Genomic DNA, 17,245 nt, shown 5'->3' on the forward strand with positions numbered 1-17,245 from the left:
AGCTGATGGGAATGCAGACTGTAGTGCCTTCTAGTTTTCGATTGTCTCTTCTGAGGTTTTCTCAGAGACTCATGCAAGCAGTATATGTTGTGAATGTCAACTATTTGTTCTGCTTTTCAAAGGGAGCCAAACAGAAATAAAGGGACATATCATTCAGCTGAGCACTTTGGCCTCTTTATTATAGTAATCGGTGGGGAAGACTCAAGACCGAAACCATCAGATCAAACATCTCACGTGGCAATATGAGACAGCAGACATTGTACATAATGATAGGTACCTTTTAAGTAACAGTTAAATTGCTCTATGTCAGGTGTCATAACCATGTAACCTCTGTTACTGTTTTATGTGTACATTTTCAGTTTGCTCTGACACACAGCAGGGCTGCAGGAAGCATTATAATGGCACAAAGCCTACATAGAACTATGCCATGACTTTCAACATAAACGGCATAAAATCGATTATAAATCTCAATATACAGATCAAAGCTTAGAAGAGGTGTGCAAATGAGAGTAAGCCTAGGCAGGAAGACATTGATTCTTAAAGATGTACCCCTAAACCGTCCCCCAAATATCTTATCCCCTATCCAAAGCATAGGGTCTTCCTGTGATCTCCTGTGTGGCACCCCGGAATTTGATGCACGGTGCGAACTCTGCTTCGTGCTGGGTTACAGGCCACCACCGCTGTCTTGCCCCCTCCATTTATGTCTATGGGAGGGGGTGTGACGGCTGTGTACTAACTTTCATGCCCCCTCCAATAGACATGAATGGAGGGGGCGTGGAAGGATGTTATGATAAAGGAAGCCACAAGCTTCTGTGTTCAGTACATCCTCAGTGCCGGCCTGGAGATCGTGTGGGGGTCCCAGCGGCCGGATCCCTCACGATCAGACATCTTATCCCCTATCCTTTGGATAGGGGATAAGATGTTTTGGGGTGGAGTACTCCTAGACATGAATGAAGGGGGTGTGGCATGATGTCACGAGGGGTCCTGGCATGACGTCATGTCTCCATTCCTGGAAACCAGTGTTTCAAAGACTGGAGCAGCACCCAGCACAGAATACTGGGTGCTTCACGGAGATCACAGGGACCCCAGCGGCAGGACTCCCGTGATCAGACATCTTATCCCCTATCCTTTGTATCTGTGGGCGGAATACCCTTTTAACCCTACATTAATGGGGATATTTATTTTAATCCCTTTGCAATTGTGGATCAAGGATGTTACTATTAACCCCATTTGTTACGCTGGAGTGCCAAAGATGCTATTATTGTCCCACACACCTAAGTCAATAAAAAATATTTACACAAGGACAATAAAAAATATAAAATATATTACTTGATGATAAAACTGAAATACATTTTGGAATCAGAAAACTATCCACTAAATAAAATATTGCTTGATTCCCTTAAAATATATGCATTTAATTTAATGTCACCTCTTGGAATCGTGTGGTTTGTTGAGTCATCGATATAAGCGTCATTTTCTTGGTTTGATATCAAAAGAATATTTAATATTTCACATTTCCTGGAAATCTCCCCATATTGGCATAAGTGTTTTCTAAAATAGTGTAATCTAATGCAGGATATTACATTTAGATTGTGCTCCCGGGTCTTAATGTTGGGAACTCTTCACACAGGTATACATCTAGCCTCCCAAAATGGCTTAGCCCTAAGGCAGATTTGTTTCATTCTACTTAGCAATATCCAAAACATTATTTTTTGGAAGTTGCTGGTTATTTATCTGTACTGATACGAGGCTCCTGTATTGTCAAAATGATCTTATCCATCACTAGAATTTTCAATTCTGCCTGTCTCGGATGGTCCAATTGCTTCATAACAAAACAAGCATCACATTTCATTCTGTAAGAAGTTCTTTTAGACCAAGGAGCAAATCTCAATAAAATCAAAAGGATGGGCACCAGTCGGGAACCCTATGGACCCCAATAAAGTCAATGGGGAATCTTGACATCTATTAGTGATCTTCATGCAATGGACCTTCTGGTTCACCAGAACATAACTTACACCTCTTCAACCCTTTAAGTGATATTTTATTTTTATGTCAGTGAATGTTTAGAAAGATCTTTATGATAAACAGAATTGTAGCTAACATTTGTATTCTGCTCATTTGAGTGGATGGCTGAAGTGCATGTAATACAGTAGTTAGAAAGTGAATGCAAATATTGTTCAATTCATCATGTTATGTTATGGTTAAACAAATAGTGGGATACTTCCAAACAATACAGTTAAAGAGGTACTCCGGTGAAAAACTTTTTTTTTTTTTAATCAACTGGTGCCAGAAAGTTAAACAGATTTGTAAATTACTTCTATTTAAAAAATCTTAATCCTTCCTGTACTTATTAGCTGCTGAATACAACAGCGGAAATTCTTTTCTTTTTGAAACACAGAGCTGTCTGCTGACATCATGACCACAGTGCTCTCTGCTGACATCTCTGTCCATTTTAGGAACTGTCCAGAACAGCATATGTTTGCTAAGGGGATTTCCTTTTACTCTGGACAGTTCCTAAAATGGACATAGATGTCAGCAGAGAGCACTGTGCTCATGATGTCAGCAGACTCTGTGTTTGAAACGGAAAATAATTTCCACTGTAGTATTCAGCAGCTAATAAGTACATGAAGGATTAAGATTTTTTAATAGAAGTTTTTCACCGGAGTACCCCTTTAAACTATTATTAAAGGAAGAAATAATTTAGCATTGACCGCCGTGGGTTACAGCTACTTTATTCCATTCTTAGCCATGCGCATAAAACAGAACTTCTTAATACTTCTGTGTAAGTACAGTACATAAATTCTGCCTTCTAGTTATGCAGACTGCTGGAATCATTTAAATGATGACTTTGCATAGGAACAGCTTGTTAAGGATAATTATTTCATTTATGTCTTGGATAATTCTGCACACAGTATAGCATGTTGGGAATGGGAAATTAACTCTTAAAGGGGTTATCTCATAACACATTGGGATCATATGCTTAGACTATACCATTAATGTTTATATGCTGGGGATTCAACCTCAGTAATTCCATCCAGTCACCAGAATGAATGTGTTGTGCTCCATCATCTCCAGTTGGATTCCATCATCATAGTCCCTAAGGAACACACATATCTAATGGAGTCCCCTGACTACTGTCACGCCTGGTGAGGCAGTGGCAGCCAAAATGCTAGGCTTTCTGCTTGTGCAATGTTCTTCCTTGTAAGCAAAACACAAGCAGATTTATGCCTGACCCATTTGAATAATTGCAAGTACAATGTGTTAAAATGAAGGCTGCTATCTCTGCTACCATAATAAATTTTACATCATAAATGTTACTCTACTAAAAGGTCATTGTTTTGAATTAACAAGGTGATATACACTGCTTGGTATCATAGTCCAAGAAAATCCTTCCTTCACCTAAAGCTGTCAATCTTATTATTGCCCTTCATTTAGACATTTAGAAATGTAGAATATATATATATATATATATATATATATATATATATATATATATATATATTTAATAACATTAAAGGTGTTGTCCAAGCATCCTCAAGGACATACCCTTTCTTCTTGATGCTCAACCTCTGGGGAGTGTGCCAACACAGCACTATAACTATTCCCCACTTACAGGGGCAGACTGTATTGCTGGGGCTAGTCCTGTGTTGCAACGTCTACATGTAAGTGAAATCATACCACCATGCAATGGTCAGTGGCTGCACAAGGTTACCACAACATTGCGCGGCCATTGGCCATTGCATGCAGTCATGGCTTTACCCATGACTAGACTTACTCAAGACTAGCCCCAGCAATACAGTCTGACCCATGCAAGTAGATTGAAAGATATAGTGTTGTGTTGTCATGGCTCCCCAGAAGTTACGTGTGAGGACAAGGGTATGGGGACAAGGGAAAACCCCTAGAGCCTCCTCATTTATAGTTTCCAGATGACTACCTAAGCGTCTTAATAGAGAATAATTCTCAGCATGAATATAGCCAGTACTGAAATAATTTATTGTCTAGTCTAGTCCCTAAAGTAATCAATAGTTAACATAATTAAAATGTACATATAAATCACAGCATGACTATAATGTATTGTGACTGACATGTAGGTGATATAACAAAGCTTAGCTCTTACATTGCAAAGCTCCATCTAAGCATCGTATAATGTGAACTATAGACAACGTAAGGAATCACAGGCTGCACATTACAGATCTTGGCTCAGCAGTGCATCTCACCTTTAAAATTAATAAGAATGAATTACTCCATATAATTAAAGGGCGCAGACGGAGTTCCTAATTCACATACACTGCATGCTCATGAAATGTAAAATCATTTAGTAACTAGCTAATTAATTTGTAATTGGCAGCACTGTCCCGTTGTATAGGACTTTATTTCACTTGGCGCTCTCTCTGTAGCTTGTGGCCCTGGTGCACCATAGACTTAGCACATTAACAAAGCATAAAGCAGTTCTCCATGTGCACATAGGGTAATTTTATAACATAAGGCTGAATAAAATAGCATTCCAATTTGTAAATACTACTAAGGAAGTAAAATAGTTATGAGTCTTAGTACAGTACTTAAAGGGGTACTCCGGTGCTTACACATCTTATCCCGTATCCAAAGGATAGAGGATAAGATGCCTGATCGCGGGAGTCCCGCTGCTGGGGATGCCCGGGATCGTTTGTAATCAGTCCCCGGAGCGTGTTCGCTCCAGGTCTGATTACTGGTGACCGCAGGGCCGGCGGCGTGTGACGTCACGCCTCCGCCTCCATGTGACATCACGCTTCGCCCCTCAATGCAAGCCTACGGGAGGGGGCGTGATAGCTATCACGCCCCCTCCCGTAGGCTTGCATTGAGGGGCGGAGCGTGACGTCACACTGGGGCGGAGGCGTGACGTCACACGCCGCCGGCCCTGTGGTCGACCGTAATCAGACCCGGAGCGACCGGTCATGCCTGATGAAGCTGCTTTCCTGCAGCGAAACGCGTTGCATCTTGGGAAATAAATTATCTTGATTTTATCTGATCTCCATTCCTTTTGTATCCTGCGCCATGTGGAGCCGGCATTCTCCTTTAAGCCAGACCGATTAAAAGGTATGGAACAGACAGATCCGGAATGAAATAGACAAAACGGAGGAAACTGTGTTTACACAAAGAAACTTTAGGACATTATTGTTTATGCAGGAAGAGATGGCAGAAGAATCTTTAAATAACCCGGGATGATAGGACATTGGCTGGGAAATCAGAACCTCAGCAAGTATTGGCATTTTAAAGAATTGAGCTTTATACTATTTTGTATCCTCTGGTGTCCTGATTCCAATGGTGTTGCTAGTTTCTTGCTACATTTGCTTCCCTCTTCTTAAAATATGGGAATTTTACTATTTGATTGACTGTTGATCTATACTTTATACTGAATTGTTAGATGGGCAGGAACTTTATTGCTAAATGGGTGTAAATGATTCACATGTTTCAGCTTCCTAAACACACCCAATTATCCTAGCTTTCACACCCCGTTTTGCAATAAAGTTTCCACCCATCTGACAATTTAGTAAATAGTACAGATAGTCAACCAAATAGTAAAACTCATCACTAAGGAACTAGGGAGCATGACAAGCATGTTAAAAACTAGATTGAAATCCCAACCCATAAGGCTACAAAGTAGCATTAAAAACTATATTTTTTGGACTGGTCACATGTCCTCCTTGAGTGGATGGAAGCCAGCATAGGTGTACCCATTACTTGTTTGTCCACTACTTTCTACCTAGATGGACTTTTTGTCATGGTTTTTGTTGGAAATAGTTTATGAATAAAGAAACAAGTTAATCACTGTGGTTCATTTATAGTGAAAACTACAGTCATCCCAGCAGTTGGGCCACCACTAATAAATTAAAATGAAAGAGTACCTGTGGGCAACCACTCTAGTAATGAGATGGCATTATCATTAAATAGCATAGGTTTGCCTTATCACACACCTTTTTACAGTTTCTTTATGTGCCCTTTCATTTGTGAGATATGAGGGTTTATAGTTTATCTAACAAGTCAGTGAACCAGTCAGATGGGTGTGAACTTAATTTTATTAATGGGAGTGAATATCAGGAGATGAGCATGGTTATCCATTCAAGGGGTGTATATGAAGCATACACAATGTTAACCCCTTAAAGGACATATGCAGCAGCATTACACTTATCCCCTATCCACAGGATAGGGGATAAGTGTTTGATCGCGGGGGGTCCGACCGCTGGGACCCCCCCCCCGATTTCCCTTAAGGGGCGCCGCCATAAGCGCTCATGGTGAGTGCCCATTTCCTCCCCTTCCCCATACACTTCTATGGGGGATGCGGGGAGGCACGTATGCTGCCTCCCCGCCTCTCCCATAGAGATGTATGGAGGAGGTGTGCCGGCCGCAATGTCATGCTGCGGCTGGCACGCCCCCTGCACGGGACAGCCACGGACCCGTACAGGAGATCGCCGGGGGCCCTAGCGTTCGGACCCCCCACGATCAAACACTTATCCCTTATCTTGAGGATAGGGGTTAAGTGTTTATAACGCTGCAGATGTCCTTTGGATGCAGGGTTTTTCAGTTTTTGCATTTTAGTTTTTTCCTCCTTACCTTTTAAAAATCATAACCCTTTCAATTTTCCACCTAAAAATCCATATTATGGCTTATTTTTTGTGTAACCAATACTACTTTGCAGTGACATTAGTAATTTTACCCAAAAATCCACGGTGAAACCGAAAAAAATAATATTGTGCGACAAAATCGAAGAAAAAACGTCATTTTGTAACTTTTGGAGGCTTCCGTTTCTACTCAGTACATATTTCGGTAAAAATGACACCTTATCATTGTTCTGTAGGTCCTTATGGTTAAAATGATACCCTACTTATATAGGTTTTATTTTGTAGTACTTCTGGAAAAAAATTATAACTATATGCAGGAAAATGTATACGTTTAAAAATGTCCTCTTCGGACCCCTATAACTTTTTTTTATTTTTCCACGTACAGGACGGTATGAGGACTCATTTTTTGTGCCCTGATCTGAAGTTTTTATTGGTACCATTGTTTTGATCAGACTTTTTGACCACATTTTATTCATTTTTGGTATAAAAAGTGACCAAAAATACGCTTTTTTGGACTTTGGAATTTTTTTTACGTGTACGCCATTGACCTTGCGGTTTAATTAATTAATTAAATATTTTTATAGTTCGGACATTTATGCACGCGGCGATACCACATATGTTTATTTTTATTTACACTATTTCATTTTTTTATGGGAAAAGGGGGGTTATTCAAACTTTTATTAGGGAAGGGGTTAAATGATCTTTATTATCACTTTTTTTTTTACTTTTATTTTGCAATGTTATAGCCCCCATAGGGACCTATAATACTGCACACATTGATCTTTTACACAGATCACTGGCATATATTAACACACCTGTGATCAGTGTTATCGGCGCTTGACTGCTCCTGCCTGGATCTCAGGCACGGAGCAGTCATTCCTGGTGTCCTGTAAGCTGTTTGGGACACCGCTTTCACCGCGGCGGTCCCGAACAGCTCGACTGAGCAACAGGGATACTTTCACTTTCACTTCAGACGTGGCGGTCAGCTTTGATCGCTGCGTCTGAAGGGTTAATACAGGGCATCACCACGATCGGTGATATCCTGTATTAGCCACGGGTCCGCCGCCGGGACCGACCCGATATGACACGGGGTCACTGCGTCCTTCGTCGTTAAGGGGTTAAACAATTACGCCCTGGCTGTAAAGCCCTGCCCATCACCTGCCCGTCACTCTCATTATTAAAATTGAGTTCACACCCATCTGACTGATTCCTTGGATTGTTAAACAAACTATAAACCCTGATATTTCTGGAGGGTGTATCAAGAAACTGTAAAAAGCTGTGTGATCAGGGTGCCCTATGCTATTTCCTGAAAACAAAACTCAATAATTTATTTTTGGGTCGGCCACAGGTTCTCCTTAATATGGGAATATTCCGTTAATCTTTACACAAGTTCATGTAGACCTACAATGAAAATGCAGATATAAATATTGGTAAGTGTGTGTGTGGTGCATGTCTGGAACACAATATTTCATCCATATAATCACTTATCTTTTTAGTCCCATTTAAATAAAGTTTTCCTATTACATCCTCACTCAATAATCTATGCCCCTCTTCTAGTGACAGTAATCTCATGGGTGGATGTGTTGAGGTCTAACAGCTCGCAACAGGCGCAGGGGTTCAGCATCGGAACATGTTTATAAAAGCATGCTATTGTATTTGTTATACTAAATGTAGCCATTAAGTGCTTTTGCTTGAGTTCCAGCTGACTTGAAGGCAAGTGAGAATTAAGAAAGCAGATGCTTCAATACAACACAGAGCAAAAAGCACTAACACTTAAAAGCTATGTGCCCCTCTGCAACCAGTTTTTACTTTTTGTTGTGCTGAATGAATCTAAACAAAAAATGTCAAGCAGACTTTCAAGTAGCTTTGACTACAATAGCCTGTCATTGTGTATATACTGGGCCTATGCAGACAGCATATACAAACCTAATTGATGCTACTTCTGCATGTCTACAAACTATAAACCAGGTAAGGCTGCAAGTCAAATAACTTAGGTTCCCTTGAAAAGAAAAAACCTTCTAATCTGCTTTTCCTCGCAGAAAAAAGGTTTTATGCCCTGTTTACTTTATAGTTTGTTCTTCCTCTGCAAAGGGACTGTTTTTGTATTTGTTAGAAAATTCGGAAAATAAATAATTATAAAAAATAATACTTTTTTGGATGGCAGCATGGGGAAACAGGAGCAGGAGAGGGATGGATGTCCGGTGTGAGATGCCGTTGCTGGCTGTAGCGCTGGGAGCCGGTGCTGTCTGCGGCTGACCAGCGGTGACTGTTCCGGACTCTGCTGTGGTCACATCAGAGCATTCTATTACCACAGCAGAGTTTCCCTATGCTGCCGAGTCACAGAGGGCAGGCACCGGAGGACCTCCAGCGCTGACACGCGCATTCAAATTCAGAGGAGCCGGTAAGAGGCACATAGTGCCCATTCTTCATTGACCTCTTGTATTTTGTCCCCGTGCCGCCGGGGTATAGAAGAGCACATCTTGCATGACTGTATATAAACTGATACGCCTGCAGCGCTATTACGTGCATCTATTTAAAGCAAACCCTGCGCAGACAGGGAAAGTGGTCTAATTTCTGAAAGCCTACAGCGCCGCCGAGCACCAAAACTACTGTGGATTAACCCTATCAGCGTTATGTATGCTATATGACTATTACAAGAATATTACTTTCATTACCTATCATTCAATACCTATCATTCACAGAGATAGGTCACCGTCATCCCCTGGACTATTGCTTGACACCTTTGTCCCATATGTCCCTCTAGTGCAATATTAGCCCCAATTGTATTTGACAAATTTTTAAATATATGGTTAATATTATTTGTGTGTTGTCCAAAGCAAGGGCCCTGCCAAGGACCTCATTATGAAACTATTGTAATTAATGTAATCTAATAAATGTTTAATATTTGACACAACTCTTCATCTACTATCTCTTTAATATTCTATTCTTCATCTTTCATCTTATACCCCTAGCCTGGCAGGACTGCTCCTTTCAATTTTTCACCTAAAATCCATATGATGGCTTATTTTTTGCGCCACCAATTCTACTTTGCAGTGAAATCTACGGCGAAACAGAAAATAAAATAATTGTGCAGCAAAATTGAAGAAAAAACACCATTTTGTAACTTTTGGGGGCTTCCGTTTCTACGCAGTACATTTTTCAGTAAAAATTACACCTAATCTTTAATCAGTAGGTCCAAATTTATACATTTAAAATTGTCATCTTCTGACCACCTATAACTTTTTTATTTTTCTGCGTATGGGGTGGTATGAGGGCTCATTTTTGTTGCCGTGATCTGAAGTGTTTATCGGTACCATTGGTGTATTGATCAGACTTTTTGATCGCTTTTTATTCATTTTTTCATGATATAAAAAGTGACCAAAAATACGCTATTTTGGACTTTGGAATTTTTTTGCACGTACGCCATTGACCGAGCGGTTAAATTAATGATATATTTTTATAGTTTGGACATTTACGCACGCGGCGATACCACATATGTTTATATTTATTTACATGTTTTTTTTTTTTTTAAATGGAAAAAGGGGGGTGATTCAAACTTTTATTAGGGAAGGGGTTAAATGATCTTTATTCACTTCTTTTTTTACTTTTTTTGCAGTGTTATAGCTCCCTCATGGGGTTATAACACTTCACACACTGATATTTCACATTGATCAATGGTTTCTCATAGGAAACTATTGATCAATGATTCTGACGCTTGACTGCTCATTCCTGGATCTCAGGCACTGAGCAGTCATTCGGCGATCGGACAGCATGGAGGGACCCTCATGCTGTCTTTACAGCTGTTTGGGATGCCGCTATTTAATCGCTGCGATCCCGAAAAGCTCCCTGAGCTAACCGGCAGTGCTTTACTTTCACTTTGAACGCCACGTCTAAAGGGTTAATAGCACACGGCACCGCGATCAATGCCGCGCGCTATTAGCCACGGGTCCTGGCCGTTGTTAGAGGCCGGGCCTGACCCTTATAGAAAGGGAGCGGGCTGAGGGCATATAGGTACGCCCTCCATCCCCAAGGAGTTAAGGGTGGGTTAGCAAAAACTACATGTAATATACGGCTGTATATAATGGTATAAAATAACAGCCATATTTTTATTGTAATAATGAGCTCAGAAGTTAAATGGGTACTCCACTGGAAAACATTGTTTTTTTTTTTTTTTCATTTTTGGTGCCAGAAAGTTAAACAGATTTGTAAATTACTTTTATTAAAAAATCTTAATCCTTTTAGTACTTATCAGCTGCTATATGATACACAAGAAGATATGTTCTTTTTAAATTTCCTTTCTTCCTCACCACAGTGTTCTCTGCTGACACCTCTGTCCATGTCAGGAACAGTCCAGAGTAGGATAGGTTTTCTCTGGGGATTGGCTCCTACTCTGGACAGTTCCTAAAAAGGACAGAGGTGTCAGCAGAGAGCACTGTGGTCAGACAGAAAGGAAATATAAAAAGCTGATAAGTACTGGAAAGATTAAGTACTGTAAAAGTAATTTACAAATCTGTTTAACTTTCTGGCACCAGTTGATTTAAAAAAATATATATTTTCCCGTGAAGTACTCCTTTAATGGAAAAACAGCCCACACATTGTAAAAAAAAATGGACACAATTTTTAAAATTTGGCCGTTTTGTTAAAGAGTGTTGGATAGACGCTTTTATATAGAATTTCCATGAGCACATTGTTACATTAAAAATACAGACTTATTCTATTTCTACTTTACAGTTGTATTTTCCTTGTGATTTCACAATATGTAAACCCAGCCTTAACAAAGATTTTTTTTACTATTTGCACGAGCAGTTTAGTCATTAAAAAAAGTTGCCGGTTAAACTGCGACAATGAAACTAACATTCAGCCCTTTGGCGGCAGCATTGTAAAATGTGTAATTGGATAAGAAACGCATTTGGTAATATAAGAACAGAACATTATTCCGCTTTTCAGTCGCTGACTAATGAAGTGGAAAGTATCCTTTAGCCTTAACATTTTCCCGTATTGATCATGATTATTCAGACAGCAGGCATGTTCTAGCTTTGCCTATTTGTTGTAAAAGTCAAACTCTGTGTGATACATGCATTCATGATTTCCACTTTTCAATTTTATTTTGTAGTCTTGGTTGTTTGCTAGCTGTGACTCCGCTTATACTATTGTAATAGAACACACACGTTTCATGAACTGATTCTTTGTTGCCCAGTTGCTGAAGAAGATGAACTACAACAGGTGGCCTGGGAGTTCAATTGTTGTTCCTAAAGCAATGTACCGTATTTTTCGCCCTATAGGACGCACCGGCGTATAAGACGCACCCAATTTATAGGTGCAAAATCGAAAAAAATAAAGATTTTGAACCCAATAGTGGTCTTCAACCTGCGGACCTCCAGATGTTGCAAAACTACAACTCCCAGCATGCCCGGACAGCCGTTAGATTGAAAACCACTGCATAGGAGGTAATACTCACGTGTCCCTGCCGCTCCGGACCCGTCACCGCTGCCCTGGATGTCGCTCCATCGCTGTCGCCATGTCCCCGTCGCTCCGGAACGTCTCTGATGCCGGCCGGGTATCCTCACTCTCCGTCGCCGCCATCACGTCGTTACGCACGCCGACGCACGTACGCGACGATGTGATGACGAGGAAGGAGAGCGCCGGCCATACAGGGGATCCCTGAATGGAGAAGACACCGAGGAGGCAGGTAAGGTCCCTCCCGGTGTCCTGTAAGCACTAACCCGGCTATTCAGTCGGGCTGTTCGGGACCGCCGCCGTGAAATCGCGGCGGTCCTGAACAGCCCGACTGAACAGCCGGGTTAGTGTCACTTTCCCTTCAGACGCGGCAGTCAGCTTTGATCGCCGCGTCTGAAGGGTTAATACAGGGCATCACCGCGATCGGTAATGTCCTGTATTAGCCTGGGGTCCCGGCCGTTGATGGCCGCAGGGACCGCCGCGATAGGTGTGTATTCGCAGTATAAGACGCACCAACTTTTTCCCCCCAGTTTTGGGGAAGAAAAAGTGTGTCTTATACAGCTAAAAACACGGAAAATGTGGTATAAATTGTCCCTTAAATAAAAGTACTGGCCCATTTCTAAGAAGCATATCTCTATTGTAACTATTGCTGACTTTAGGAGTGTTCTACCTGGGTGACTGAAATAACACCAAACCCCGAGTGACCAGAGGTAATACCCCCGGACCAAGTGGTCCGGGGGTATTTCCTCTGGTCACTCTGGGTTTGGTGTTCCTTTAGTTTAACCCCTTAAGGACCAAGGACGTACCGGTACATCCTTGGTCCTGCTCTTCTGATATAACGCGGGGTTAAACAGTAACCCCGCGTCATATCACGGTGGGCCCGGCGTCATAGTGAAGCAGGGACCCGCCTCTAATAGCGCGCAGCACCTCGCGGCGCCGCACGCTCAGAGCTGAGCCGCGCGGCTAAAGGTGAAAGTGAAAGTTCCCGGCTAGCTCAGTCGGGCTGTTCAGGATAGCCCCGGCTAATCTCGGCATCCCGAACAGCTGACAGGACAGTGGGAGGGCCCCTTCCTGCCTCCTCGCTGTCCGATCGCCGAATGACTGCTCAGTGCCTGAGATCCAGGCATGAGCAGTCATGCGGCAGAATCGTTGATCACTGGTTTCTTATGAGAAATCAGTGATCAGCATAGGAGATCAGTGTGTGCAGTGTTATAGGTCCCTATGGGACCTATAACACTGCAAAAAAAAAGTGAAAAAAAAAGTGAATAAAGATCATTTAACTCCTCCCCTATTAAAAGTTTGAATCACCCCCCTTTTCCAATAAAAAAAAAAACACAGTGTAAATAAAAATTAAAATAAACATATATGGTATCACCGTGTGTGGAAATAAAAATATATCATTAATTAAACCGCTCGGTCAATGGCGTGCGCGCAAAAAAATTCAAAAGTCCAAAATAGTGCATTTTTGGTCACTTTTATATCATTTAAAAATGAATAAAAAGCGATCAATAAGTTCTATCAATGCAAAAATGGTACCGTTAAAAACTTCAGATCACGGCGCAAAAAATGAGCCCTCATACTGCCCCATACACAGAAAAATAAAAAAGTTATAGGGGTCAGAAGATGACAATTTTAAACGTATTAATTTTCCTGCATGTAGTTATGATTTTTTTCCAGAAGTCCGACAAAATCAAACCTATATAAGTAGGGTATCATTTTAATCGTATGGACCTACAGAATAAATATCAGGTGTCATTTTACCGAAAAATTTACTACGTAGAAACGGAAGCCCCCAAAAGTTACAAAACAGCGTTTTTTTTCAATTTTGTCGCACAATGATTTTTTTTCCCGTTTCACCATAGATTTTTGGGCAAAATGACTGACGTCATTACAAAGTAGAATTGGTGGCGCAAAAAATAAGCCATCATATGGATTTTTAGGTGCAAAATTGAAAGAGTTATGATTTTTTAAAGGCAAGGAGCAAAAAACGAAAATGCAAAAACGGAAAACCCCCCGGTCCTTAAGGGGTTAATACCTCAGCTCTTCTTTTTGTGTGACTGTACATGGTGCATCCTCCTTCACCAAAAAGGGGGCTATGTTACTGCTAAAATACAGTTTTTATCTATTTGCTATTCCTTCTATCTACTGTGTTGATGAGATCATCTCTTGTTCTCCATGGATTACAACTTCATACCCCAGCCAGCATCCGGTGTCTGACTAGACTAAAACAAGGAGGGTGCAGGACCTTTAGTGTCACATAATTTAAAGCATATCTGTCAAATACCACAAAAATAAAAATGAATACTGTATGTTACTCAGTACCTAATCCTGACCATGTACATCTAATTTGTATGCATCTATCACCTATATTTATTATAAAATCCCTCTTTTCATTAGCTCACAGTGTTAGAAATCCTCTCAGGGGAAGGGGGCTTTACCCTCACTTGTGGTGGTGGGAGGTGATTGGTGTGTCTGGAGCCTTGTCCATGAGTCATCTCTTGTCCATGACTCATGGACAAGCCTGATGCTGCTGCAGGACTGGTTAGTGTCCCAGTAGGTATGGGGACCCCTAGTAGTGGGATCTTCAGGAGACATTTTCTTTATTAAATATAAAAAAAAATTAAACAACCATATTACAAAAGGTCTTTCATTTTCATCAGTAACAACATATAAAATGTTTTTGGATCTGATTTTAGGACCATGGTGAAGGAAAACTAACACTGGTGTGTGTGTGTGTGTGTGTGTGTGTGTGTGTGTGTGTGGTATCTTTAGCAAAAGGATATAATTTATATGTCCATTAAAAAGAACACCATAACAAAACAATGACTGCTGAGTATACTGTGTATCATTTGGAGGCTGTCCTTGAGGAACTTTTTTATATTCACCTTTCCACATTCATAGCCTTAACAGTTATGGATTCTTATGTCAATGAAGTCTTGTTTTCTGGGAGCCAAACTGTATTTGAAGGTGCCATTTTTCTATATACAAAAGTAAGAACTTTTACCAACTATAGATTATTTGCACTTTCTATACATCAGGACCTGATTTTGTGCCAGGCATACACTTGATATTTTAACCCCTTAAGGACCAAGACAATTAAGCCTGTTTGCCTCTTAACCCATCCAGGACACAGGGTGTACAGGTACACCCTAGTGTCCCTGGACTTAAGGACCCAAGGCATACCTGTACGCCTGTGGGAATTCCGGTCCCCGCCACTCGCCGGGCAGGGACCGGTTCGGGATGCCTGCTGAATGAGGTCAGCAGGTGTGAGGTGGCACAGGTGCCACCCCACGATTGCATGATTGATCGGTCCGGACAACCGATCAATCACCGAGCCTGCTGAGCGGTGATCGGGCAGCGATCAGGAAAGTTGGGGGTCCTTTTACTGTCCATCGGGGCAGGTGGGGGTCCCTGGCATCAGGGTGGAGGGTCCCTGGAGTCGACGGCATCAGCGGTGGACCCCGGGCGGCAGCGGCAGCAGCGTCTTCAGTGGCGGAGGGATCCAACAGCAGGAGGCGAGTTGTTTGCCTCCTGCTGTTGCTTAGCAACAGCTCCCAGAATGTACAGCCAAAAGGAGTTGTAGTTTTGCCACCAGCTGTTGCAAAACTACAACTCCCAGCATGCCCTTTGGCTGTTTGTGCATGCTGGGACTTGTAGTTTTGCAAAACCCTGTGGCACATTTTTTCTATGAAAAAAAATTTCTATGAAAAAGGTGTGCCTCCAGCTGTTGTATAACTGCAACTTCCAGCATGCCCTTAGGCTGTCAATGCATGCTGAGAGTTGAACTTTTGCAACAACTGAAGGCACACTGGTTGCGAAACAAAAAGTTTGTTACCTAAGTCAGTGTTTTGCAACCAGTGTGCCTATAGTTTTTTTTATTTAATTTTTGCACACATATATATACATATATACAATAAACAAAAAATACACACAAAGAAAACGATAAATCATATCAATATTGCAAAACAGAGAAAGAAGAAAAAAAAAAAACGAAACACTGAGTTAAGAAACAAACTCTGTGTTTTGCAACCAGTTTGCCTCCAGCTGTTGCTTAACTACAACTCCCAGCATGCATGGACAGCCAAAGGGCATGCTGAGAGTTGTAGTTTTGCAACAGCTGGAGGTTTGCTCCCCCCACCCATGTGAATATACAGGGTACATTCACACGGGCAGGGGTTTACAGTGAGTTTCCCTCTGCAAGTTTGAGATGCGGCAAATTTTCCGCCGCAGTTCAAACTCCAAGTGGGAAACTCGCTGTAAACCCTGCCAGTGTGAATGCACTCTAAAAAAACTACACTACACAAAATAAAAAGAAAAACACTACAGTACATATACACACACCCCTACACAGTTACCCCCCCCCCCCCCCCCAATAAAAAAAAACAAAAAACGTTCGGAGGCACCCCGTTTGGGGAACACTGCCGTAGGGTATTTTTTGGTATTAAAGGCAAGTGTAATTCTTGCATCTGATTAAGTTCCTATGCAAATCCCTAATTTTAGGCATCAAATGCGCACGGCACTCCCTCACTTCGGAGCCCTGTCGTATTTCAAGGCAACAGTTAAGTGCCACATATGGGGTATTCCTGTACTTGGGAGAAATTGCCTAACACATTTTAGGGGGCTTTTTCTCCTTTTACCACTTATGAAATGGAAAAGTTGGGGTCTACACCAGGTTGTTAGTGTAAATTTTTTTTTATTGTTTACACTACCATGCTGGTGTTGCCCCATACTTTTCATTTTCACAAGAGGTAAATGGAAAAAAAGAGCCCTTAAAATTTGTAATGCGATTTCTCCTGAGTACAGAAATACCCCATATGTGGATGTAAAATACTCTGCGGGTGCACAACAGGGCTCAGGAGTGAGAGCGCACTAAGTACATTTGAGGCATAAATTGGTGATTTGCACAGGGGTGGCTGATTTTACAGTGGTTCAGACATACCCACATGTGACCCCATTTTGGAAACTACACCCCTCATGGAAGATAACAAGGGGTATAGTGAGCATTAACACCTCAAAGGTGTTTGACAAATTTTCGTTAAATTTGGATGTGAAAATGAAAGGGGAAACATTTTGTCAAGACTTTCTACTGCACCGGTCCAACAGCTGAGTAGATTTTCTTGTAGAGCCCTTGAGTGGAATTGAGCCCAAGGCAGCGCTTGGATAGCTGCAGTAAATAGGCCCAACAAAGACAT

General features: G+C 41.5%; 1 protein-coding gene across 3 annotated transcripts in view; it reads right to left on the bottom strand.

Moving 5' to 3' along the window:
• CCSER1 (coiled-coil serine rich protein 1) overlaps positions 1 to 17,245 on the bottom strand; it is a 966,927-nt gene that overhangs the window by 658,513 nt on the left and 291,169 nt on the right. The window lies entirely within an intron of this gene.

Source organism: Hyla sarda, chromosome 1, assembly GCF_029499605.1.
Source record: "Hyla sarda isolate aHylSar1 chromosome 1, aHylSar1.hap1, whole genome shotgun sequence".
NCBI classification, from domain to species: Eukaryota; Metazoa; Chordata; class Amphibia; order Anura; family Hylidae; genus Hyla; species Hyla sarda.